The sequence below is a fragment of the Camelus ferus genome, chromosome 7, assembly GCF_009834535.1.
Source record: "Camelus ferus isolate YT-003-E chromosome 7, BCGSAC_Cfer_1.0, whole genome shotgun sequence".
NCBI classification, from domain to species: domain Eukaryota; kingdom Metazoa; phylum Chordata; class Mammalia; order Artiodactyla; family Camelidae; genus Camelus; species Camelus ferus.
Genome location: NC_045702.1, coordinates 10,648,051 through 10,673,476, shown reverse-complemented (window position 1 = coordinate 10,673,476; position 25,426 = coordinate 10,648,051). Strand labels below are relative to the sequence as shown.

The 25,426-nt window shown below is 42.9% G+C and overlaps 1 long non-coding RNA gene across 1 annotated transcript in view; it reads right to left on the bottom strand.

Annotated features, from left to right (window-relative positions):
• The window catches only part of LOC116664806, a 93,054-nt gene extending 83,892 nt beyond the window's left edge, over positions 1–9,162 (bottom strand). The window contains exons 1-2 of the long non-coding RNA XR_004321266.1: positions 9,081–9,162; positions 8,502–8,577 (exon numbers count right to left, since the gene is read on the bottom strand). This is a non-coding gene — a long non-coding RNA (uncharacterized LOC116664806). The remainder of the gene's footprint in view (positions 1–8,501; positions 8,578–9,080) is intronic.
• Positions 9,163–25,426: the final 16,264 nt, after the last annotated feature.

Here is a 25,426-nt window from a genome sequence, read left to right as displayed (position 1 = left end):
AGATTTGAAGGGCCCCTGGAAAGGAGGTATTTAACACAGAGAGAGGGTTGAGGCCTGATTCTGACTGCAAAGCTCTGCTCTTAACTGCTACATTCTACCATCTTGGGAATAACTGTAGCTTGCAGACTGAGCTGACTGCCACGCCCCAGGGGACCCCAATTGGAATGACCGCATTATAGTTGCAGCCTGGACTTTTTCAGCTTTGAATACCTTGAAAGCCCAAAGTGCCCCTATCTGTACCATCCCCACTCGAGAGCTTTGACTCCCACCTGCCTGATCCTTGTTGTTTCTTGATTTCAAGGGAAAAGTGGCAAAAGATACTGTTTGAGATAAAGATGGAAAAAGGGAAGACGTTCTAAAGCAGGGCTGCATGGGGGCTGGTGGTGGCCATTCCCTCGGTATGAACCCATCTTCCACCCCATCATTCTTCCACCACTGGCCCCGCCTCCCTCCCAGCACTGGCTGGAACACAAAGCAACTCTTGCATCCCACTCTGACTAATAAAAGATTCCTTCCTCTAGGCGGGAGCTGCATCTTTTGTTCCTGAGAGCTTCGGGCATTTTGGAATGTGAAACTGTAATGACAGGACTCTGAATGGTCCTACTTAGGACACTTCACGAGTGAGTCAGAAGCTGTGTTTGCCTGACTCAGTTAGGACCTGTCAGTCATCAGTTATGCTATAAATACACGGAGAGCTAGAAACTCTTCTCAGACAGGAAATAAAAGGCTATGCAAAGTAGATCTGGGGTTTTAAGGCAGAACAGGTAAAGAGAGGCTGCAGGTGAATCAGCAGATGCCTGTGTGACCTCCAAGGTACCCACCCAGTACCACAAGCCTCCCTCTCTCTCTACCTGTTCCCACTCCCCTTTCTCGTCTTGCACCAGAGTGAGTGCAGGATTCACAGGTGGGTGGGGACCCGTTCTTGGGCATGTTTGAGTCAAGGTGTTGGCAGATATGATTCTAGAGCAAGCTCCTCTCCCTCAGGGACCCCTGAACAGATTCCCTGTTGGCAGGAGAGGAATTTCCCATCATCCTCCCTTCCTCTTGTCAACTGCCAGCACTGTATGAGCTGGAAGGCAGCCTGACAAGGTTAAGGGGAGAGAAGATCTGATATGCTATCATGCTTCTCAGGTCCATGATAGGCAGGCTTGTGTGGAGTGGGCCCCTGGCTTCCCTCTGCTCCCCTCCCCAAATAACCCTCCAATATGCCAATCAGAGACTAAGATAAGAAGCTGACTCAGTCCTCTTTCCAGAGCCTAAACCTCGAGGCAATTATTTATGGGAGCTCCGCAGTGTCTATCAACCAGTCTCCAGCCTGGGGCCTCCTTTCCACATGAAAGCTACCATGGCAGTGTGGACTGCAGTCTGCAGGGGACAGGAGGTAGCTCTTACCCATAATCTGTGCATCATTCTGGTCACCATCCCTTGACCATGACACCCACCGAAAGTTCAGGCCATGTCCATTGCTGAAACTGCTGGCTGTGAGACAGACCTGCCACCTGTGGACGGGGGTCCACACTCCCACCCAAGGTCACCTAGACCAGGGCTACTCAAAGTGCGAATCAGGGTCAAGCTGCACATTGTTTGCCACTGCTCCGCAGTGAGGGAAGTACAGAAACTGAGAGTAAGCATTTTGAAGCTTTTATAGAAATCTAGCAGAGTAATTTAACATGTTTATTCTAATAATTAAAAAGGGACTCAGGCGAGGGTGTAGCTCAAGTAACAGAGCACATGCTTAGCATGCATGAGGTCCTGGGTTCAATCCCTAGTACCTCCTCTAAGAACAAATAAATATCTAAACCTAATTAAAATTAAAAATAAAATAAAAAATAAATTAAAAGGGACTCATATTTTCATACCTTTCTATTTAATTTCCCCAGAAATGTATTCTAAAGAATACATTTTTTAGAAATATATATATTGTATAAAAATATCATGCTGCAAGAAATTGTCAAAGAAAAAGTCTGCTCCTTCATCCCAGATAGTCTGAGAAGCACAACTCTAGTCTCACATCTACTGCTCCACGAATACAGCATCGAAAACTCCAGGCTGCTGACTGCTCGTTTTGGAGGAATTCTGGGAGGGAACCAGAGCGAGAGCCCAAGAGAGAAAGAGAAGGCAGAGGACACAGAGAGGCCGGCTGGCGCATGAAGAGAAGGTGCACCCTTCCAGTGTAGCTGGCTCCACCAAAAACTGCACAGTCTGCACTTCAACAAACGGACACAGTAAATCCAGCCCTTTCTGGCTCTCTTTCCTGAGATTATGGCTATGGAGTAAGTCCGAAAGAAGGCGGTTCACCACAGACGTGCCTCTCCAGGGGGCTGACCAGGAAGCCCAGGGCAAGGCCACGGCCATCTGCATGCGGGCGACCTCAACAGCAGTGCTCTGCTGGTCTGGTCTGGCTGCCCCAAGGCCCTCTCAGCCCCACCCTGTGCATCTGCAGTCCTCCCATTGTAGAGTACCAGGAGACCAGAACCCAGCCCTTCCCACCATTCGAATTGGGCAAGACTTCCTGAGGGAACTGTTCAGCTCAGGCAGGGTACCCAAGGCTTAAGAACAAAAGCGTGTCGTCAAACAACCTTGAGTCTGAGTTCTGGTCCCTCCGCTCCCCACCTATGTGACTTTGGGCACACAAGTACTGTGGCCTCAGTGTCTGCATCTACAGAATGGACATCACAATACCTCGTATTTACTGATGGTTATACTATATGCTAGATGTTGGCTACTGGCTTTATCTGGAATATCTCAAAATAACCCTATGAGATAGATATGTTTAGTTCCATTTAAATGGAGGTTAAGAACTTGCCGAGTCCACACAGTGAGTGAAACTCAGGACTCAGTCGTCTGCACTCCTCTTCCCAGTTACTGTGTTTAATCATTATAGGATACCTAACTCGTAGGATTGCTGTGAACATAAAATAAGATGGTGCACCTGCACGGTGCCTTTCTCAACATGAGTGGCTACTGCTTTCGATGTTACTTTCCCAGGGCTACTCTGGGGTCTTTGAATGTCCCTTGGCCTCAAGGCGACAACCTAGGGCAGCAGAAGCTTGGCAAGCTCCAGAAGGAACCAAGCCAGGGATTCCCTGGCCACTGGCCCAGCCTACACATCCTTTAATGGTCCAGGGTCTCCTATAAATATGCCAACAGCAAAGCAAAGGCTCTGAAGCAAATCACAATAGTTACTCAATTTCAGGCTCTAAAGCATCTTCAGTCTCGCACTTTTCATATCAGCTAAAAGGTTCTTCCAGTTTCCCAGGTCCTGGATCCCTCCGCCTCATTTTTCTACATGCTGAGCCCCTCTCTGCAGAATACTGTAGATACCACCTATTGAAAGAAGGGAGCAGGGCCAAAGGGTAGGGAAGACATTTGCTTGACTCTCAAATATTTATGCCACTCAGTGAGTCAGTGTTGGAGCCAGGACTCTTCCCTTGGCTTCCCCTGGAGGAGTTTTAGTGTAGGATGAGGGGAAAGCCGGATGCCAGCTTCCATCCCCCCAGGGATGCCCTTGAAAACCTCAGACCCGGGCTAATGGGTACCTTCTGTCGAGGGTCGGCTCCATGCCAGGCAAGGTGACCTTGCTTATGTCTAATCCGTGCACCACACTGCAACGTTAAGGATTAGTATTCTCATCTTACAGATACAGAAACTGAGGCTAGAGCAGGCGGGTAGCTGGCTTGAGTGACACGGCCAATCAGTGGAGGAGGCAGCATGCGGCCCAGGTCTGCTAAGTGCGAGTGTCTGAGCCCCTCCCCTCCAGGAGGCCTGTGTGATCTCCCTCTGGGACGAGACCCTGGGTCTCCACTAGCTCTCAGTTGCCTTTCCTCCCTCCCTCTTCTCTGAGCTCCAGGAAGGGCTGCTCCACTACCAGCATCCCGAATGGCCCCTCGAGAGTTCTCCCCTCCACCCCACCCCACAGGGGTGGCTGTGTGCTCTCTTTACCTGTCCCTTTTGGGGTCTCACTTGTTTTATTTCCAAGGTGGTGATATGGAGAGGAAAAGACGAGCTCCTTTACTGGGCTGATACAGGGTGACTGGAACCCTTGCTCGTCTGTGCTTCACCACCTCCCAGTTTCTAGGAGGGGCTCATGTCAGAGCCCATATTGGAGGCACCCAGCATGGATTTGTTCCAGGCTTACAGGTTTCTGGAAACACAGGGAGAAAAACGCACAGCCCTTGTCCCCTGAGGGGCAGTGACGGGTATGTCAGACACAGTCTAAGCCCCTGGGTAACTGTGTCCCGCGGGGCACTGTGCCCAAGTGCCACCCATATCAGAAGCCCATCCAGTGCTTGCCGGTTAGAACACAGACTCTAAATCAGAACACAGTCTGCGATGGAAGCCGGGGATATTCCCAGGCTCCCGGGTGATTCTGGTGGTTACAGAAATTGCACTTCACCTAGAGCATGGGTTTTGGGTCAGAACCATTTGGATTGAAATCCCATCTTTGGGCAGACTGCCTAACTTCCTTTGAGCTTCAGTGCTCCTCTATTATTATCTAATAATAATAATTATTATTATTATTATTATTATTATATTATATAATAGTATGTTGTTGTTATTATTATTACTATTATTATTATTATTATTATTATTATTATTATTATTATTATTATTCCTGCCTCCTAAGACACCAGGAAGAGACAGAGAGAACAGACTTGGTTTGTGGCAGCGAAGAGCTCTTCAAAGTCTCCCAGCTTCAGAGTCCTTCCATCCAAAATTTGAAACGTGGTAAGTATTCAAGACATGATTTGGATTTGCTCTTGTAAGTTCAAGAAAATTAAGAAAACCCACCGATAAGCTCACAGATGAAGGAGAGTGATTAGAGAGAAATCTTCCCAACTCTACGTGATTAATCAACAGATCTGCAGTGAGCATCCGCAAGGGTCCAACATCACAGAGCAACCTAAGATCTTACCTACAGCAACTCAAATTTTAGTCGAGGAGATGAGGTGAAAACACACAAGTTTACGTCAAATCAAAAGTTACTAAAAGAACAAGACAATCGTCCAAAGATGTTGCATGTTCATTTCTTTGTTCAGCACATTTATTTTTAATTGCCTCTGGTGTACCATGGACTGGACTGGAAACCAAAGATACAAGGTTGAATAACAGGGTCCCTCCCTCAAAGTATTTAAAGTCCAGAAAAGGAGACTGATGAGCAAATCAATGTTCATGATTAATTCACCCTCTTCTGGCTCTGAGGACTGAGAAAGGCTAAGTTTCACAGTATTTTAAATACTTTCTTCAGAGTCTGCTTGAATACTTGAAGCAGGAAGGTAATCAAGGTCTGCTTTCCTACCTCAGAGCACTCAGAGCTTCAGCCCCAACATCTAGAGACAAATGTACTACGTAGACCACTACCACAGTAGTGACGGCAGGCAGTTTTGAAACTCTTGTCTAAACATAGCTGTGAAGTGTGAAAATACAAGTAAATCTGTTCAAAATGGTTAGTCACAATGCAAGGAGAGGGAAAATACAGAGAACTCTCAGTCCACCTTCAATCACCCCAATGGTGTGAGGAGGTGGAGGCAAAACTAGAGACAAGGGAATCCAATCACGTTCACACTTCCTGCAAAACTCATGCTTGGTTCCCTGAGGGGAGGACCCCCTCCCCTTGAACATGACGTAGCCGGCACCTATCAGAGTGACTGCACAGTTCTCTAATAAACATTTGTTGAATGAAGAAGTGAATAAATGAATGAACAATGAAATCATCCACTTCTGAAAAAGCAGCGTGGTCAGTATGCAACCAACCATCAGACCAGTGGATTGGCAGCAGACAGCTCTTTTTGGAGAGTCCAAGTTTCTCCAGCCTCTAGATCTGTGTACCCAGTTGTCTACTTGTCAATCTCTCTGCAATGGCTCAGTCACCTCAGTTTCCGAAGGGATGAACTTGTGATCTTTCCTCACCCATGCTTTCCTGCGACTCCATATCTCAGTGAATGCCACCACCCTCCGTCTAGTATATAAACCAGAAACTAAGGACACATCATTCCACAGCCCTCTCCTTATCACCAATCCATCTCTCAGTGCTGTCTGTTACTTCCTAAAATTCCTTCCAGTGCGTCCCCTGCTAGCATCTTTCTCCTAGGCTAGTACGACTGCCTCCTGGCTCATCCACGTCTCTCCTCCCTAGCATCTCTCCACCTTGATCCTCCCTCCCTCTACCCTCAACATCCTTTCTTCCCATCTCCACGTCACTAATTCCTTCTCATCAAGCAGATCTCAGAGACACCTGCCCTTCCTCGTGGACTAGGGCAAAGCCCTCCGCCATGAGCTCTAACATACTTCTCTCTTGTGACACATGTCACAGTTGCAATTTTATAGTCTACTGTCCAGAGGCCAGTGGACAGCTCCTAACCCGGAGTGGCCAAGTCCACATATTTGTAGGTCTGGTAACAGGCAGGATGTTAGATGGGAGACAGTTCCCATAGCAGGAACTCAGTTTAGGCTAAAATCTTTTTCAAAGAGGGATAGGGAAAAACAGTCACTTTATGCTGCAACAGCTGGGGGGGTTAAGAAAGGAGTGAGCTCCTGGCCAGTGGTCTGCTTGGCTTGGCTTGGTCCCATTGACAAGCAAAGTGGGCTCAGAGCAGACAAGATAAGGGTGGGGTGGTGCCAACAGGAAAGGACGGCCACCTGAAAGGCAGCTCCCGCCTCGTGCGAATGCCTGTACACAGGTCTTATTTTATTTTTTCAAGAGAAGTCCAAAATCAAAATTTTATGTAAAAATCTCCTGATTTTTAAATGCTGGTAACTGATTTAGAAATTATAAAAACAATTCCAGAGCCAAACAAAACATATCTGTGTTCTGGGTTCTGCAGGCAGACTTCAGTTTGCCACCGGTGCATTAGAACAGTTCTCTGTTTCCCCTGCCCCCGCCCTCCACAGCTTCACGATTAATTCCTCCTCCACCCTCCAAGGACTCCGCACAAACCGGACCTGCTCTGGCTGCTGCTAAGCACAGCAGTAAGTTCTTTAACTTTGTCCTCCGTGGGTTCTCCCCACTTGTCCCTCCCCTCCGCTCCCTGATCCTCCCCCACAAATGGCACGCAAACCAGTTCTCCAAGACCAAGCTGGTATAAGAGAGCCCCCTCGCACCATGAAAATGATACCCATGAATACCCCACCCAGCCGTCCTCTGAGCCCACTTGTGAGGGTGCTACTGCTCAGAACAGGGGAGGGCAGGACCCAGATGCCGCCTACTTCAGGAAGCGGGAGTTAACAGCCAAAGAGAAAGGGGTACAGCTCCAAACTGTCCAACATCTGGATGTCTTTCAGGCACCTCAAACCCTGCACGTCTTGATGTGCCCCACCTCGTACATCCTGAGCCCTCCCTTATCCTCCTCTCCCCCTCATCTCTGAAGATGGCAGCACCGGTCACCAAATCTGACTCTTGACAAGCCGCACTGAAATAGTCACTCAGTCACCAAGTTCATGGACTCCATCCCTCAGGATCTTCCAGATCCATCTCCTTTTCCCCGTCCTCCCACCCAGAGCCTAGCATAGGTCACAGTCCATTTACCTCGATGACTGTCTTGCAAATGATCTCACTTCCTCCAGTCTCCCCACCAAATCATCCCCCACACGACGCAGTCCGAGCAGTCTTCCCAAAAACAAATCCAATCACGTCATTCTGCTGAAAACACTCCAGAGATTCCCCACTGTCCTTCAAAATATAATCCAAACCGGTTTGCATAGCCTGGCACCATCCTGCCCCAGAGCTCTCACCTGAGGCACATCCGCAGGTGCCCCCAAGCATGCAGCCTCGCAGGACTGCTGGCATTTCCTCAGAGCCCGCCCCAGGCCCTCTCACCGCCACATCCTTTTCCTTCCCTCCTCGTCAGCGTGATAATGCCTGTTTGTCCTTCCATGCTCAGTTAAGGTGTCTGATTCTGTAGAAATTCTTTCCTAACTCCCGACCCCTATCCACCTTTCCCTGCTTTCTTCACTACACGGTGACTTTGGATATTGTCATCAGATTACATATCCCGTGATCCTGGGACACTCTCTGTGCATCTCCCACTAGAGACTGCAAGACTATAGACTTTAAGGCAGGGACCATATCTCAAACACACACTGGAAGCTCAGTGTCTAGCACAGAGTAGGCGCTTACTGTAGTCTTGCTGAATAACTGAAACGTTCCAACCTCTGTGTTGTGCCTGGAGTCGGCTGATTCCAAACCGCCCCTTTCTCAGCACACACGGCTTATTTTTAGCATTAGTAGTTTATCTCCGGGGAAATTTGGTGCCAGCTGTGGTCACCTGTTTGACTGCTCTCTGAGCTCTGCCTTTAACTAGAAATTAATTTGGATTACTTAAGCTTTCCTTGCCCAGCGGAGAAACTCCGGCTGGGTAAATCCAAAGCTGCTGGCAATTTTACATCTTCTGTTTAATCTCTTTCTCTCATGCGCCAACTCCAATTTTGTGCTCTCTGGCTTCCTCCTCCTCGATGCCCATTTTTCATCTTCTATCTCCGACCCTTCACAGATGGTGACTCACCTTGGATCTTCACCTGCCCACCTGCTCATCTCAGGGGAACTGAGGCCAGCCTTGCCACGGGAGATCTGGAACAGCCCTGAGAACGGAAACCAGAAGTGAGAAGTCCCGACCCCTAGTCAGGCCCAGACCTGCCCCAATGGTTCAGAAGGTCAGGGATTTAAAAAACCAACTCTTTGGCTAGAATAGAAGGTCTGACCATCAGCAAAGAGGGCACAGAGCATAGTAAGGAAGGTGGGGATGGGCACAGAACCTGGTACTCACCAAGCCGTAATTTTGGTAAGACCATGTCCTCCCCGACCTGGGGTCTCTAAGGGTCTGTACCTAAGAGGGAGCACTTCTGCTTCCCAGCTGACCAGAGAACCTTTCTTTATGTCCAGTCTCATCATTAACCCCTCCTTCTCCCTGATCACCCTTCCCTACCCCCATCAGCCTCCTGTCCTGTTCTCTTGACAAGAGTCCATTCACATCTCACACAGGCTCCAAAAGCAAGATTGGCATGTCTCTGAAAGTTTGCAAAACCCTAAAGGAGGGCTAGGATAGGGGTGTGGGGACCTACTGCTCCCACATGGGACTGAGAACCTGCCAGAGACTTTAGGGAATCCAAGGGCAAAATCCACGGTGAGTTGTTCAGGATACTGGAAAGGTAAAGAACTTGCCCAAAAGCAGACAGGAACTAAGCAGAGGGGCCACCAGTTCCAGGTTTTGTTGTACAAACAGGAAATGATTTTATACACACAAAGTTCATGGCCTCTGCTACATCACCCTGCAGAAAGTTCCTGTAAAATGAATGTTCTTATGTGGGGAGAAGGTTCTGCAATGTCAGATCAGATCAGAACTCCCTGCTTTGAGCAATCGGCAGCTGCCAGACTTCGGTGATGCTCAGTGAGTAGACAAAGGTCTCCCCAGCACCTGCCCGGGCAGTGCACCCTGCTCCATTGTCACAAGGCCACCCTGCTCTCAAGGAGCTCACAGTCTTGTGGGGAGGACGTCAGAGGCATAAACAGAAGTGTGAACTGTGAAATTAATGTAGAAGATTGATCTGTTAAACCAAGTTCCTAGGTGTAAGATTATACAATCCTCGGGAGTTCATAAAAGAAACCATCAGGCAAATTAGCCACCTTGTCATTTTAACTAAAGTGCCTACACCAGTTTCAGTCCTGAAAATAGGGAAATTCGAGCTTCATACTTGTTTATAAGTATGCAGGGCAGTGTGCAATTTACCTTTAAAATTAGCAGCAATAGTCAGAATCTGTAAATTCTCCTTTCATTTATATTTAAAAGGGAGAAATCCAATTTATTCCAAATTCATTATTCACAAGTAGACAGAATGTGCCCCTTGCTCCACTCTAGTTTTAAAGGTTATGGGAAATCATAGAGGAGATATGTAAAGTGTATTGACCATCAGTTCACACGCAGCAAGAAATGGCGAGAAAGGGGTCGTTCTGGCTTGCTGATATAAAAGTCACCGTCACAATTTTACTTTAGTAATCCCATAATTAATTATTTAACTCCTGACAGTTCCAACTGAATATAAGATCCCTGAGGGCTTAGGATAGTCTTTTCTTCCTTCCTCATTACATTCTGAGGGACCAACAAGAACTAAGCCATCAAGGAGTGTATGTAGAGTCAATTGAATTTATTTCAGCAAAAATACTGAGGGGAATAGAAAGAGAGCCATTGATAAGATGCACCAAGAGGTCTAGACTCAAGAGAAAGTGACGTTCAAAGGGGGCTGAGTTACTGTGGAGCACAGTTTAGGGAAAGCAAAAGAGGAAGCAGGTCCAAATAATAAAACATTTTATCAGAGATTGGCTAGTGTTTGATGTTTAGTGCTCCATTCAAAAAAAAAAGAAAAAAAAAAGTCACCATCATTGTATGCAATCCCAACCATAAGGCAAGATTCTAATGAGTCCCCATCCCCACTCCCAAAGCTCAGGAGCAACAGATAAACCCCCTCCAGCACACTGTGACCTAAGGAGTTAAATTTAAGTGATAAAAATGCTAACTTGAATTTGCACATGTGATGCAGTCCCTTCCAAAGTCTTCTAAAAAGGTTCTCCTCTCCTGGACCCTTGAGTTCCTGTTCCTCATCCTTATTCATTTCCAGTATCTAACTCTTCTGGGTGAAAAGAGGCATTTCTACTTATGTGGTAGATCAGTGAACCCAAAAGAGGGCGAAAATCGGTGGCCTTGATTTAGCAACCCCAATTAAATGTTTAAAATGTTCACACCTTTTAACTCCAAAATAACACTTTTAGGAATTTACTCAAAGAAAACTGTCAACCATGAATATAAATATATATATGCAGATATTGTTTAAAATAATTTAAAAATAGAAACAAATGTTCATAGATGTTGGCTTTAAGTAAACTATGATACGCCTATACATTGAATCAAAAGTGATATAGACACTAAACAAAAAAAAAGAATAGATTTGACTATAAAAAACATGAACATTTTCTATGGCAAAAAAATATTTACAATGTCAAAAGACAAATGAGTAAATTATTTGCAACACATATGACAGGCAAACTAAATTAGTTGATATAAAAAGAATTCTTTACAAACAATTTAAAAAGAATCCAATTTTTAAAAGGCCAATAACCATGCAAAAAGATGTTTACCCTCACACAATTAAAGAAATGTACACCATATTAGTAACTAACTTCAATTTTTCATCTATAATATAGGCAAAGTCCAGTAATAGCCAGGATTTCGGGGAAAAAAAGAAGTTCTCACTGATGTTTGACAGAAGTGTAAATTCGAAGGACAATTTAGTAATCTACCAAAATTTTAAATTCTTAAAGATTAAATATTTCCTTATGTATATACAAGGGTATTCGCAGCAGTGTTGTCCATAATATCAAATACCTGGAACAAAAGAAATAAATGATGGAATTCTATGCTGTCTTAAGCAGGAGGAGGTAACTCCATACACACTGATACGCAAAAAAATACCCAAGATATACTGACACACCGATTGCTAAGTGAATACAGAAAGCTGAAGAATATCCAGTACAAATAATGTCATTTGTGATTTATATGTATATTTTTTCACATAAGCATAGAAAATATCTTGAAAGATATGAAAGACATGTCAACAGTAGCAACTTCTAAAGGCTAGAACTTGAAGAGAAGGGAGATTTTATCCTTTATTTCATATCATCCTGAATGGTTTGAATTTTTTCCTTTTGATGATTATATATTCTTCTTACAACTTAAAAAACTAACTTGAACCATTAGCTGGACTTTATTAATCACCTCTCTGCTACGAGAATTGTTTAGACACTGGAGCTACAGTGGTGGGTGGATATCTCTAGCCAAGAGACAGTTGGACTAGGAGATCTGGTCCCAAGTAGTAAATAATGACATGAAATGAAAGAGACTGCTGCAACAGGGGAAGGGAGGTACGGCACCAGGAAGAAAGCTCTGCCCAGAAGACCTCTGAGATTGTAAGTCAAGCAGAAAAGGCCTTTACTTTTACAGGAACAGCAAACAAGAACTGCGTGTGGAGGAGCAGATGAGCAGGGGCTGTGTCAGACAAGGCAGAGGGGCAGCTTTTCTCTGGGGTCCACCTATTTTCAGGAGGGGCTGTGAAGGAAGGGCTTCCAATGCCTCCAGTGCTGAGCACGGGTCAAAGTTCAGGGGGTTGGGGGGTGCTAAATAAGTTGACCAAGTTAGCAGGTATTTTGTCCAGATTCATCAGTGGGAACAAACAGGTCAACTAATCATTGATGAGACAAAGAATTGAGATTTGGAGGGTCTGTGCCTGGCCTTGTCATAGGAAAACAAGGGGGTTATCCTATCCCTGCATCTCATCTAAGTCATATTTGGTAGGTGGTTCTTTGTGGTACACCATTTCCGTGGAGAACGTCTCAGACACAGTTAAACATTGTTCAGGACAATCACTGTCCTCAAAGAGCTTTAATTTGTGGGGATTTAAGAATTAAACAAGGAAATCAGTAAATAAACCAAGCTCGTATAATTGCCCTCAGATGCTCTCAGACAGAAAGTGACTCCCCGTTCCTGAAGAGGACATATCCAGTCTACAGTTTGCACCTTAGCTTTGCAGTTTCAAAAATTCATCTGCATGTGCTCAGGACCAGACTGAGAGATCACTGTAACTGAACAGATGGCACTGAAATGGACCCGATTATGTACAAAGATGTAAGATTCATTACAGCTCAATGAGGGGAAGAAAGGATTGCCCAATAAACGATGTCGGGACAATTAACTAGCAATTTGGAGACACAGTAATTTTAGAATCTCACTTTATGTTATGCACTGAAATAAATTCCAATTGAGTGGAAGAGTTAAATGTGTTTTTTTTAACATCAAAATCTCAGAAAAATAGCGCTGAATATTATCCAAACCTCTTGAGAAAAGATAACTTTATAGGCTTAGAAGCAATACAAGGAATAAAAAAGAGCAGATCTGTAAGTTTGACCACAAAAAGCATAAAGTATAAAAGCAAACCACAACCAAAAAATATTGCAGCAAATGTTAACAAAGGGGCACCATATTGGTATTTAAGACCTCATATGTCTCAGTCAGGAAAAAAAAATTAAGACTCTGAAACATAGAAGGGCAAAAGATACTTACAAAAGATGCAATGTAACCAGCAAACAAAAATTTGAGATATTCAGTTCCCAGAGAATATAAATTAAAACATCAAGTTACCATTTTCTCTGTTAAATTAACATAAAAAATTTTAAAAATACCTCTGGGGCTTCTGTTTCTACTAAGGATGTGGAAAGCCACAAGTGACCGTGGGGCCCGCCCTGGCAATGAGAACTAGGTGACTAAATAATGATTTCTTTTTTGTTTGTTTGTTTGGGTTTTTTGTTTTTTTGTGTTTTTTTTGGGTTTTTTTTTTTTTTTTGGTATCATGATTTTTAAAGCCATCAGACTGCTAAGGATGCAAAGAAACGTAAATACACTAAATTCCAGAAGTGACAAGCTCTTTCTAGGACGGAAGAGATATGTGGCTGCTTCGATCCATGAAGTGGCAGGGAGGGGCCGTAAACTCAGGTGAAGAGCTATCGGCCAAACCTGTAACAATATTTAATGGCTATGTTTGCGCTAACGTGACAGATTAGAATCCCAAAAAGCCGCAGCCACAGAGCGAGTCTACACCCACCCACATGCCCATGCTTCGGTATAGGTCTCCATCAAGCATGCAGGAATAACAGACCGAAGGCTAAGGATGAGGCAGGAAATCTGAGAAAATAACCTTGAGGTACGCAGAATCTTTTCCAAGTGACCCAAGAGACCTGCAGGAGACTGGGAACAGGACAGAGAGCTGAGAGAAGTCCCTTCAAGGGACACAGTGCCTCCACCACATGCTGCGCAGTGGCAGTCCTAAGACTTGGTGCAGGGCAGAAGGGTGGAGAGAGGTCTCCCAAGTTGCAGAAACCCGGGGGCAGGACCTAAAACTCAAAGCTGGCAGCTGGCTGCCAAGCAGAAAGAGAAACCTTCCACTGTTCAGAAAGCTGACGGCAGGACTATGAAGCATAAAGAGACCTCTTAAGTCTCACTGGTGCTCAGAGCCCAAGCCCTGATGAAGGGAGGATCCTGACGCCTTCTCAAAATATTTGAAGCCAGAGGTGAACTGGATCAAATGGAAGCTGCAAGAAAGCCCAGACTCTCCTCAAATACAGCTTTAATTGTCTCAGGCATTCACACTGGACTGGAAGGGACATAACCTCTTCTGTGCGCAAATATTATTTACTTCAGTCTCTACTGATCAATTACACACAATAGCCAACATAAATAAAGAATCAAGAGATCATAAGATAGCAAGAAAATATGACAGGGTTAAGAGAGGAATAATAAACAGAAGAAGACCTGGAGGGGAGGGTATAGCTTCAGTAGTAGAGTGCAGTGCTTAGCATGCACAAAGTCCTAGGTTCAATCCCCAGCGCCTCCATTAAAAAATAAAACAGATAAACCTAATTACCTGCCCCCCAACAAAATGTAAATAAAGTAAAAATAAATAAAATTTTTAAAAACACTCAGAGATGGCCCAGAGGTTAGACTATCTAGACAATGATTGTAAAATAAACAGAATAAACAGGGAACATTAGCAGAGAGGTGGGAACTATTAAAAAAAAAAAAAATCCAAAGGGGCATGTTATTTATTCTCTAAAAGACCATTAATTTTGTTTAAAACAAAAATTAAAACAATGAATTATAGCATGGTAGCCGCAAAATAAATAACAACAGGCACACAGAGAATGGTAGTGAGGTAAGTGCAGTGGTGGTGTTGTAGAGTTCTTACACTGTTCATAAAATAGTACATTGTTATTTGAAAGTGTATATTCATAAATAAATGATTCATAGGGTCATCTAGAGAAATCACTAAAAATAGCAAAAATAGGTATATTTTAAAAGTTAATAAAGGGATAAGATGATACATTAAAGTATTTAATTCACATACAAGAGTGCAGAAAAGGGCTAACAGAGGAAAAACAAACAGACGGGACAAACAGAAAACAAATACCGAGATACCAGACCCAAACCTAATCATGTCAATAATTGTATTAAGTGTCAGAGAACTAACTGCTCTAATTTAAAAGCAGAGATTGTTAGACTGTGTAACAAATCAAGACTTAACTATAGCCATTTGTAAAAGACACTTTAAACAAAAAGACACAGACTGATTAAAAATAAAAGGATAGGGGAAAATATACCACACAAATACTAAACATAATGTGGTTACATCAATAACAGAGAAAGTAGTCTTCAAGACAAAGATTACTATTGAAGATAAAGAGGGACACTTCATAATGCAAAAGGTAAACTCAACAAAATAACATAACAATCATGAATGTCTGTACACCTAATAATGGAGCATTAACATAAAGCAAAATGACAGAACTAAAGGGAGAAACGGAGAAATACAAGTTATAGTTTAGGATTTTAACATATGTCTCAGTAATTTCTAGAATAAGTACCCACAAAAAATAAGTACACAAAAATAAGAGATCACAAGGGAAATTAGCCATATTCTGAACTGAATGGTAATGAAAACACAAAACATCAAAATTTGTGGGATGCAGTTAAAAGAGTGTTTAGATAGAAATGTATAGATTTCAATACTGATATTTGAAAAGAAGATATAAAGCCAATAATCTAAGGTTCCTTATTGAGAAGCTTGATGAAGAAGAGCAAAATAAATACAAAGCAGAAAAAAAGTAAATAATGAAAATAAGAGTGGAAATCAAGGAATAAAAAACTGAATAAACAACAGAGAAAATTGAGTCATAATTAGACTCTTTGAAAAGATAAATAAAATTGATGACTCTCTAGTAAATCTGATCAAGGGAAAAAAAGAGAACACAAATTATCAGGAATGAAAGAAGTGCTATCATTATAGATCTTTTAAAAATTAGAAGGAAAATGGGAATATTATGAACCCTTAATGTCAGTAAATTTGCCAATGATATAAAAGTTAGTAAATTTGACAATTGATATAAAAATCCCCTTAAAATACAATTTTTCAAAAATGACACAAGACAAAATAGAAAATCTAAATAGTCCTAAGTCTATTTTAAACATTAAATTAGTAACTTTTTAAAAAACACTAAAGAAAACTCCACTCCCAAATGGCTTCACTGGTAAATTATGTCAAGCATTTAAGGAATCATAATACAAACCTTACACACTTTAAGAAATGTTAACGAAAAGGAAACCTTCCCTTATTTGTTTTATAAGGCAAGCAGAAACCTGATACTGAATCCTAAAAAATATTTTACAAGAAAAGTAATTATAGAGCAATATCCTTCATGAGCATAAACAAACAAAAATCCTTAACAAAATATTAGCAACAGATCCAGCAGCAATATAAAAAGAAAATATCATGACCAAGTGAGATTTGCCCCCGGAATGCAAGGTTTGTTTACCATTCAAAAAATAATCTATATAATTTACCAAATTAACAGAATATAAGAGAAAAACTCTATGATTCTTTCAATAGATGCAGAAAAAACATTTGCTAAAATACAATACCCTGACATAATTTTTAAAGATATGTAATCTCTAGGATTTTTTAAAAGCTAGGAATATAACAAGTCTTCCTCAATCTGATTTTTTTTAAAAGCATTTATAAAAGCTACAACTAGCATCCTACTTAGTGGTGAAATAAAATTAGGAACAAAACAATGTCCAGTTTTACTACTATGAAATATTGTACTCAGGTCCTAACCAATGCAATCAGACAAAGAAAGAAATTTTATACAAATTGGAAAGGAAGAGGTAAAGCTATCTTTCACAGATGGCATGATTTATATGTAGAAAACCTTTAAAAGTCTACAGACATATTCAAGAAATAATTAGTAAATTTATTAAGGTTGCAGGATACAAGCTCAGTATACAAAAAGCAGCCTTTATTCTCAGTGAATACTCTGGGTAAATGACTGGAAAATAAAATGACTAACATACAAAAAGCTGTATATATTAATTCTTCCAATCTGTAGACACGGACTGTCTTTCCACTCATTTGTGTCTTTCAAAATTTCTTTCATCAATGTTCTATAGTTTTCAGCATACAAACATTTCACTTCCTAGGTTTAGTTTATTCCTAAGTATTTTATTCTTTTTGATGCTAATGCAAATGAGATTGTTTTCTTGATTTCCTTTTTGGATAGTTCACTGTTAGTGTGTAGAAACAGAAGTGATTTTTGGTATGTTGATTTTGTAACCTGCAACTTTACTGTTCGCTCTAACAGGTTTTTGTGGAGTAGCTAGGATTTTCTGCATATAAGATCATGTCACCTGTGAAAACAGAGGTTGTTTTACTTCTTCCTTTTCAATTTGGATGCCTTTGATTTCTTCTCCTTGCCTAATTGCTCTCACTAGGATTTCCAGTACTTTGCCTTATTCCAGATCCTAGAGGAAAAGCTCTCAGTTTTTCACCATTGAATATAGTGTTTGCTGTGGGCTTTTCATACAGTGATTTTATTGTTTTGGGGTAATTTCCTTCTATCTCTAATCTGTTGAGAGTTTTTACCATGAAATTGTGTTGAATTTTGCCAACTTTTTCCTGCATCTATGGTGATTATCATGTGATTTTTATTCTTCATTCTTTCCATGTAATGTATAACACTGATTGATTTGCATATGTTGAACCATCCTTGCATTGCAGGGATAAATCCCACTTGATCATGGTGTATTATCTTTTTCTTGTGTTATTGAATTCAGTTTGCTAATTTTTTTTGAGGCTACTGCATCTATGTTCATCAGGGATCTTGGCCTGTTGTTTTCTTTCCCTTTCTTTCTTTCTTTCTTTCTTTCTTTCTTTCTTTCTTTCTTTCTTTCTTTTTTCTTTTCTCTCTCTCTCTCTCTCTTTCTTTCTTTCTCTTTCTTCCTTCCTTCCTTCCTTCCTTTCTGCCTGCCTTCCTCCCTCCCTCGCTTCCTTTCTTTCTTTCTTTCTTTTTTTTTTTTTTTGTGATGTCTTTGGTTTTGGTATCAGGATAATGTTAGCCTCATAAAAAAGTGTTTGGAAATATTCTCTCTTTATTTTGGGGGAAAGTTTAAGAAGGACTGGTATTGATTATTCTTTAAAAGTTTGGTAGAATTCACCTGCGAAGGCATCTGGTCCTGGGTATATTAGCCCAAGATTGTAACCAACTCAAATGTTCATCAACTAGAGAATAGGTAAACAAACTGGTGCAGTCGTTCAATAGAAAACTACTCAGCCATAAAAAGGAGTGAACCACTGACATGTACAAAAACATGGATGGATCTCAAAAATGTGTTGAACAACAACAAAAGCTAGACAAAAAGAGCACTGTTAATCACATTTATATGAACTCCAAGAACAGGTTAAAAAATTTTTCTTGGATGACAAAAATATTCTCTTATGTTATTTTGGGTGGTAGTTTTAAAGGCGTATATAATTGTCAAACCTCATCAAACTGAATTCTTAAAATATGGACATTTCATACAACGTACATATTACTGAAAAATTTTAACATTAATACCTTTTACTGATTAGGGTGTAGTGAAACCCATACTCCTCTACATTGGACAATTATTTTAGAAATCATTTGGGGAAGGATAATCAAGAAAATTCTAAAAAGTCCAACTGTTTTAATTCAATGATTCATTCAGGCAAATCTACTCTTAAGAAATAATTCAAATTAACAAAATGTAAGAAGCACAAAAATGTTGACAATAGTATTTTTGTAACTGTGTAATCTGAAGTACTTCAAAATCCAACACTGGGTAAAAATTAAACAAAGTGCAATAAATATACTTTATAGAATATATTTTAGCCACTAAAAGTATATTTATTATGACTATATTACAAGCTGAAGACATATTAATGCTACAATCCTTTATATTCCTATAAAAATATACATATGGGAAAACACTAGAAGGAAATAAACCATAATGATAAATTGTTGTATTTGGCTTGTGAGAGTACTTTTTTTTCTTTTCAGCTTGGTATTCTGAATTTTAATATTTCTCTTTCCTTTAAAATATTTTCAGTGTGTTTGGTTTTTCTTTTTTCTTGATATTTTTGCAATATTGCTTTTTTTTCCTGCAAGAAGAAGGTATTTTTCTCCAGTTATTCACATATCATTTGTGTCCTGCTATCATTTTCCTATTTCAAATTGGTTTTTTATTGCACAAGAAATTCTTGGTTACATTTTCATTATCTTTCATATAAAAGGGCTTCAGTTCTACCCAGAAAGTTTTTAATTTCTAGAAAATAAATTTTTTAACTGAACTTTAATTTTTTAATATAACAGTTGGGATAGGCCTTTCCAGTGACCCAAATACTCATGCCCACCACACAGAATTATGGTATACAGCTAAATATTACATTATTGATGTAAAACATTAAATATATTTATTTGAAAGCATCTGAAAATATTAGCAGTGGTTAGTCTCTGGGTAGTGAGATAAGGTTAAACTTCTTTTTCCTTGGCTTTTTTTTCTTTTCCTACAGTGAATATATATTATTTTGAGATAAAAAGGAACGGTAAACTTAAATCCCAATATCAAGCCCTGGGCCCAATCCTGATCCAAGTCAGGGTCAGGAAATTGCAGAATTCCCCAGGCCAGAAGCTTCCCCATTGTGCATTTCATCTTGCTGTTAATGATCCAGTTCTGGTCACTTGACATTAAAATTCCTCTTCCTGTGCTGCCCTCTTGATCTTAATAACCTGATGCTCTGGGACTTCATTTTCTGGCCCTTAGCCTTGCTTCTACCAGTCCCACTGTCCTCACACCACTCATGGGGTCAGGAGACTTGCTGAGCAAGTGCAGGTGGCAGGGACCCTCAGTCTGGTCCCTCTTGGTCCCTCGATTCCTTGGTGTCACACAGGCAGCTGGAACAATAGCTACAACTACGCTCCCTCCCGAAATCCCCAGCACCAGAGCCGGCTACGCCATCCTAGCTCCTGTTCCTGCCAGATCTTTATCAAGCGTGACAAGGGTTTGGAACGCCTGCGAAACATCATAATCTCCCCGTCTCCCTGTAGAAGCAAATAGAGTTAAAGGAGGCTGTGGAGGGTGGAACAGTGGCAGACGCATCCCTGGAGAGCCCAGCTCCAGCCTGCCTCACCTGTCTGTGTCTCCCCCTCTCGGCTCAGATCTTCTCTCAGGAGCCTGGCCAAGCCTGCTGAAGGGGAGCTAAAGAGGTGACTGCAAATTGAAATGAACATCCCGCTGAAGAGAATTCAGAGTGGTGATAAATAGCTTTATGGGGCCCTGGCGTATAGCAGACAGCAGAGGACTCTCTCCCCATTCGCCCCTGAGTATAAATTAGAGAGGGATGTAAGTTCATCATTCCCTCCTGGGAACTCCTACAGCACTCTGAAAGAGTGACCACGCCCAGGGAGGAGGGGCAAGGAACAGCTCAAATTAGAGGGAACCTTATTAAAATATGTCTCCTCATAGCTATTCAATCACTAATTGACTTTTCCTCCTCACTTTAATTTTGACGCTGGTGTCTTAATTAATTAACTCTGTCACCAAAGCCCCAGGGTGCCACAGTAGGACTCACCAGGAGTTTATCTCTCTACCATCCAGCCGGTTTGACAGGTAGGCTCTCCCTGGCCAGCTCCCTGGGTAATGGCCTGAGCCATCTCGGTCCCTGGAGGAAACAGACGGAAACAGACATGCACTGTAATTCTTTAACCGTTGGCCACAGGGCCCAGCCGGCAGGAAAGGAAGCAGAAAGCTCTCCCTATCTGATAGCATCATAAATTGCCTTCTCTCCTCTGCCTTCTCTTATGTATACAAGGTTCATCACCAAGAGCGGCCAGTGAGAGAGACAGGTCACAAATATTGCTTTTGGGGTTGGGGGGAGGTAATTAGGTTTATTTATTTCTTTACTTTTTTTTTTTCTTTAGAAGAGGTACGGGGGATTGAACCCAGAACCTCGTGCATACTACCATTTTGAGCTATACCCTCCCCCATCAAGTATTGCTTCTGAGTAAGCCTTCTAGGAAATCATTTGTTCACTCACTTGTCCATTCATACTGGTATTTCATTTGTTCTTGACTGGCTTGTGCTTGATGTGTATGATTGGGGGATGGGGGGCAAAGAAGTATAAATTATGCCATCTGTCATTTTAGTTGAAGAGATCTGTTTTCCCTCCTTGGAATAAACACTCCATGAAAGTAGAGACCTTGTCAATCATCATCACTGCTGTATCTCCAGACAATGGAATGTCACCTGACACACAGTAGACACCAAGGAGGTATTTGTGTCATGAATAAATGAACGTCTCTCCTAAATTTTAAACCCATTTTCAACCACCAAGTGGACACCTCTTCCTGGAAATCCTCAAAATCAACAGATCCAAAGCAGAGGTCATAATTCTGTCCTCTCTTCCTTTACCTTAATGCCCTCCTCACCCTCTATTCCCTGATGATGAATGACAATATCACGTACTTTGTCACCTAAACCTTGTCACCTAAAGGGGGTATTTTCCATGCCTCCCTCTTGCTCATGGCCCCCACTCCCAATTGGTCACCAGGCTGATTCTCCTTTTCAAATCTCTCTCTAATCCACTTCATCCTCATTCCCACCCACCTGCCCTCACCCAGGCCCTCATCATCCTTGTCTGGATTATCACAGTCTTTGCAGAACAGGGTTCCCTGTTTCCAATTTTCTCCCTGCCCATCTGTGCTGCACACTGTCACCAGAATTATCTTTCTAAAATCTGATAATGTCACTCCCCTGTTTAGAAGGATTGCAAAGGAGCTGTAGGATAAAGCTTAACTCCTTAGAGGCGGTGAGATACCTTGGGGTTCTGGCACCTGCTAAGTGCCCAGGGTCTCTCCTGTTGTTCCCTGTGGGACCCTCATCCCATCCAGCCACGATGGAGGCACCAGGGTAGCAGTCCCACTGGGGTTCTGCATTCCTGCTGCCGCTCCCAGAATGCCCTTCCCCATCAACCCCTCCCCCACCCCTAACACCCACACCCACACCCACACACGCACTCACTCCCGTCAGCATCCACCTACTGAGAGCTTTCTCTGCTGCTCTCCCTGTTCCCACAGTTATCATCACTCCCTGTGCATAGCCTCTCTCAGCTCCTCCCTCCCCTCCTCCTGTAAAAAAATGGAAATAACTCTAATGATGAGCTCCGTCCTCTTACATCCTTTAACCCTCAGTGCAAACCTCTGTTATTAAAGACATCACGTGGCACCATATGCTCTCTGGGCCCTTCCTCAAGAGCCCAACAAGAAACCTTTCTTGCTTGAGTCCTCAGCACCTCACATAGCGCTGGATGGACACATAGTATCTGCTCAATAAACCTTGCTCCAGTGAATAGACGGTATTAAGTACAAAGAGAGAGACTCATAGACAGACGAAGCAGATGACAAGCTGGAGCACTTGTTTGCATGATGTGACCAAGAAAAAGAGTGGAATCAACTCTCAGTCTCAGCTCTGCCCTAATAAAGCTGCCCCACACGATGGAGGATCACCTGGTACAACTGGAAAAGGACCCCGGGAGTTAAGGAGCCCTGTGCGCTCATTTTAGCTCCAGACCTCACTAGTACGTGGACCTTAGCCCTGGCTCTTAGATTCTCTGTCCCAAGCCTTCTATATAGCCTCCTCTCATGCGTATGTTACAAGAAAGAGCTTTACTAGTGCTGCGCCCGCTTAACACATTCTCAAATTAGAATTAAGTGATGTCCTCCAGTCAAATTAGAACTTGAACTCAGAGCCTCTGTAAACTCTGTGACCTCCTCCCCGGGTTGGGCTGTCTTGCCCTCAAATAAGAGCCTTAGTAAGTAGATTATCTTGAATTCCCACCACCTCTAAATGCTTCCATGGCAATACTCTCTTCCTCCAGGACATCCTGAATGGTTCTTCCCGAGGAGTGGGCCAGGACCACTGCCCCTCACCCAGGACACCTGGAGTCTCCCCTCTAACAGGGAGCAGAAGGACCCCCAGCACAGCCAGTCAGAAATCCGGCTGTCATTTTTAGGAGATTCAGGCAACCTACTACTATTTGAGGCTCAAAATAACCCCACCAGTCTTCCTGCTTATTTCTTAAATGCAGATCTTAACAGTAATGATGGTACCTGTTGGGGAGGGAAAAGAAGGGATTTGGGCTGAGAGTTGGTTTCATGTCACCTAAAAGGATTATCTTATACCATCAGAAAGATAATTCCCCTCCTAGCAGGGGAAGATGGATTAGGTCTTTACTTCAGATGGTACTTTATGAAAAGATTATTTAAAGATTTTAGGACAAAATGGATACATTTGACAGCATCTGCTAGGGCTGGGTTTTTCTGGCTCCTGAGAAACAATTATCATTTATGCAATTAGTAGGTTGCCTGCATTGGTGCCAATCTAGAGGCTGTCTTCATACAGATGTCCACACGCTCCTGTTGTGGAGCTTCCTTCCCCTTCTCCTCCCATCTTTGAGAGTGACACAAAATGCCACCACCCCCACGAAGTCTTCCCTGGTTTCTCCACCCAGAAATGGTCCCTCTTGCCTCCTGTCTCCCTCCCGTCTTCAAAGGTCTTATCACATGCTGCTTTGTGCAGGAGCTCTACCTGCCTGTGCCAACTCCTCCTGGACCCGAAATGTCTTACACGAGTTATTACTCAGGCCCCACGAGACCGTGCATGCAGTAGGCAGTGAGAAATGTAAAAGCCTCTCTGTGACCCAGTCTCAGCCGTCCACCCAGGCAGTGCCCTGAAGGAGGGTCTTGGGAGTGGGGTTCTGCAGATCCGAATCTCGCCATGTTGTTATCCACATGGAGCTTTAGGGCTGAGGAGCATGTGGTACGATGTGCCATCCTGAGGGGCTTCTAGGAAGCACTGCTTTCCAGAGCAGCTTGGTCAAACTCCCCGGGACTCTCTTATTTTATGGTGAGGCAGTTTTGAAAACAGTACTGAGGAATGATGCTGGCATACTAATCTGAACAGCCCTTGGCACGGTACAACAGAGCAAGTCTAGCTCTACTCTTGCAGAAGGCGGTCTCCTGAATCTGCAGAAATCTGTGAATGGCACCTATATTGCTTTGGAGCATGCCATCCCCAGTGGCTACTGATGCTTCCAGCCTCTTCCCCCATCACTTCCTCCCACCTGCATTCAACTAGTGCCAGCAGCCCTCATGCTTCCCGCACTTCCCTGCATGAAAGAAACACAGTTTCTTTTCCCTGGACTGCTCTCCCCTCAGCCTTCCTCCATTCTATGAATTCCTCCTCCACTCCTTTAGACTCAGCTCAGATGTCACCTCCTCCATGAAGCCCTCCCTGCTGCCTCCGGTGGATGTAGGGTATCCTTATCTTCCTAGGATTCACTATCTGAGGTACAGAGAAGCAAAAATCACCATAATCTGAAAACATTCACTAATAAATAGACACTCATCAGAAAAACTCGATCAACAACTATGTATTGAGTGCCCATCATGTACCAGGCACTGATCTCTGCATGTGGAAGACAGCAATGAACAAAACAGACAAACAGTCCCACCCTTGTGGGGTGTGGCAGGGGGCAGGACATCAATACACAATGAACGTAACAGGAAGTAAATTATATAACATGTTAGAGGTTGACAGGCGCCTGCAGAAAGGAAAAGTCAGAAACGAGTGAAGATGAAGAAAGCTGGAGCAACAAGAGAGAGGACAGAGCTGGGTGAAGTGAGGAGGTCTGGACAGGCCTCATAGTGAAGGTGACATTCAACCAAAGACTAGACAGAGACAGGCGTGGTCCAGTAGATTTCTGTAGGAAGAACTGTGGCCCGTAGGTCAAATCCAACCTGCCACTTATGTTTAGATGGCCCACTAGCTAAGAACGTTTCTGACATTTTTAAATGGTTGGAAAAAATCAAAAGAATAGTAATATTTCATGACACATGAAAACGACATGAAATTCAAATTTGAGGGCCCATAAATAAAGTCGTACGGGAACACAGCCACCTTCATTCATTTACGTATTGCCTGTGGTTGTTTTCACGCTGCAATGGCAGAGTTAAATAGCTGTGATGGAGACCCTCAAAGCCTTAAATATTTACTGTATAACCCTTCTCAGAAAAAGTGTACCAACCCCCGAGTAAGAGCAAACAGCCCAGGACAGGAGCCAGAATGGGAAGGAGACAGCAGCGCTGGAGTGAGCGGGGGCGATGAACAGGAACAGGGAGAACGCAGTGGGGACAGGCTGGGGATGGAGCGCAGATCGGGTAAGTTCTGTCAGACCACTCGCTTTTAACTCAGGCAGTGGGGAGCCACTGCAGGATTCTGATTAGAAGAGCCACACAGTCTGGATTAGGTTTTAAGAGGATGGCTTTGGAGTCTCTATTGAGAATAGACATATCTTAGCAGGTTATTGCTGTTGTTCAGAGAACAAAGGACAGTGGCTCGGACTGGGGTGGTAGCACTCAGTGTAGGTGACAAGAGGTGATTCGATTCTGGATATGTTTCGGACAGAGAGCCAACAGGATTTC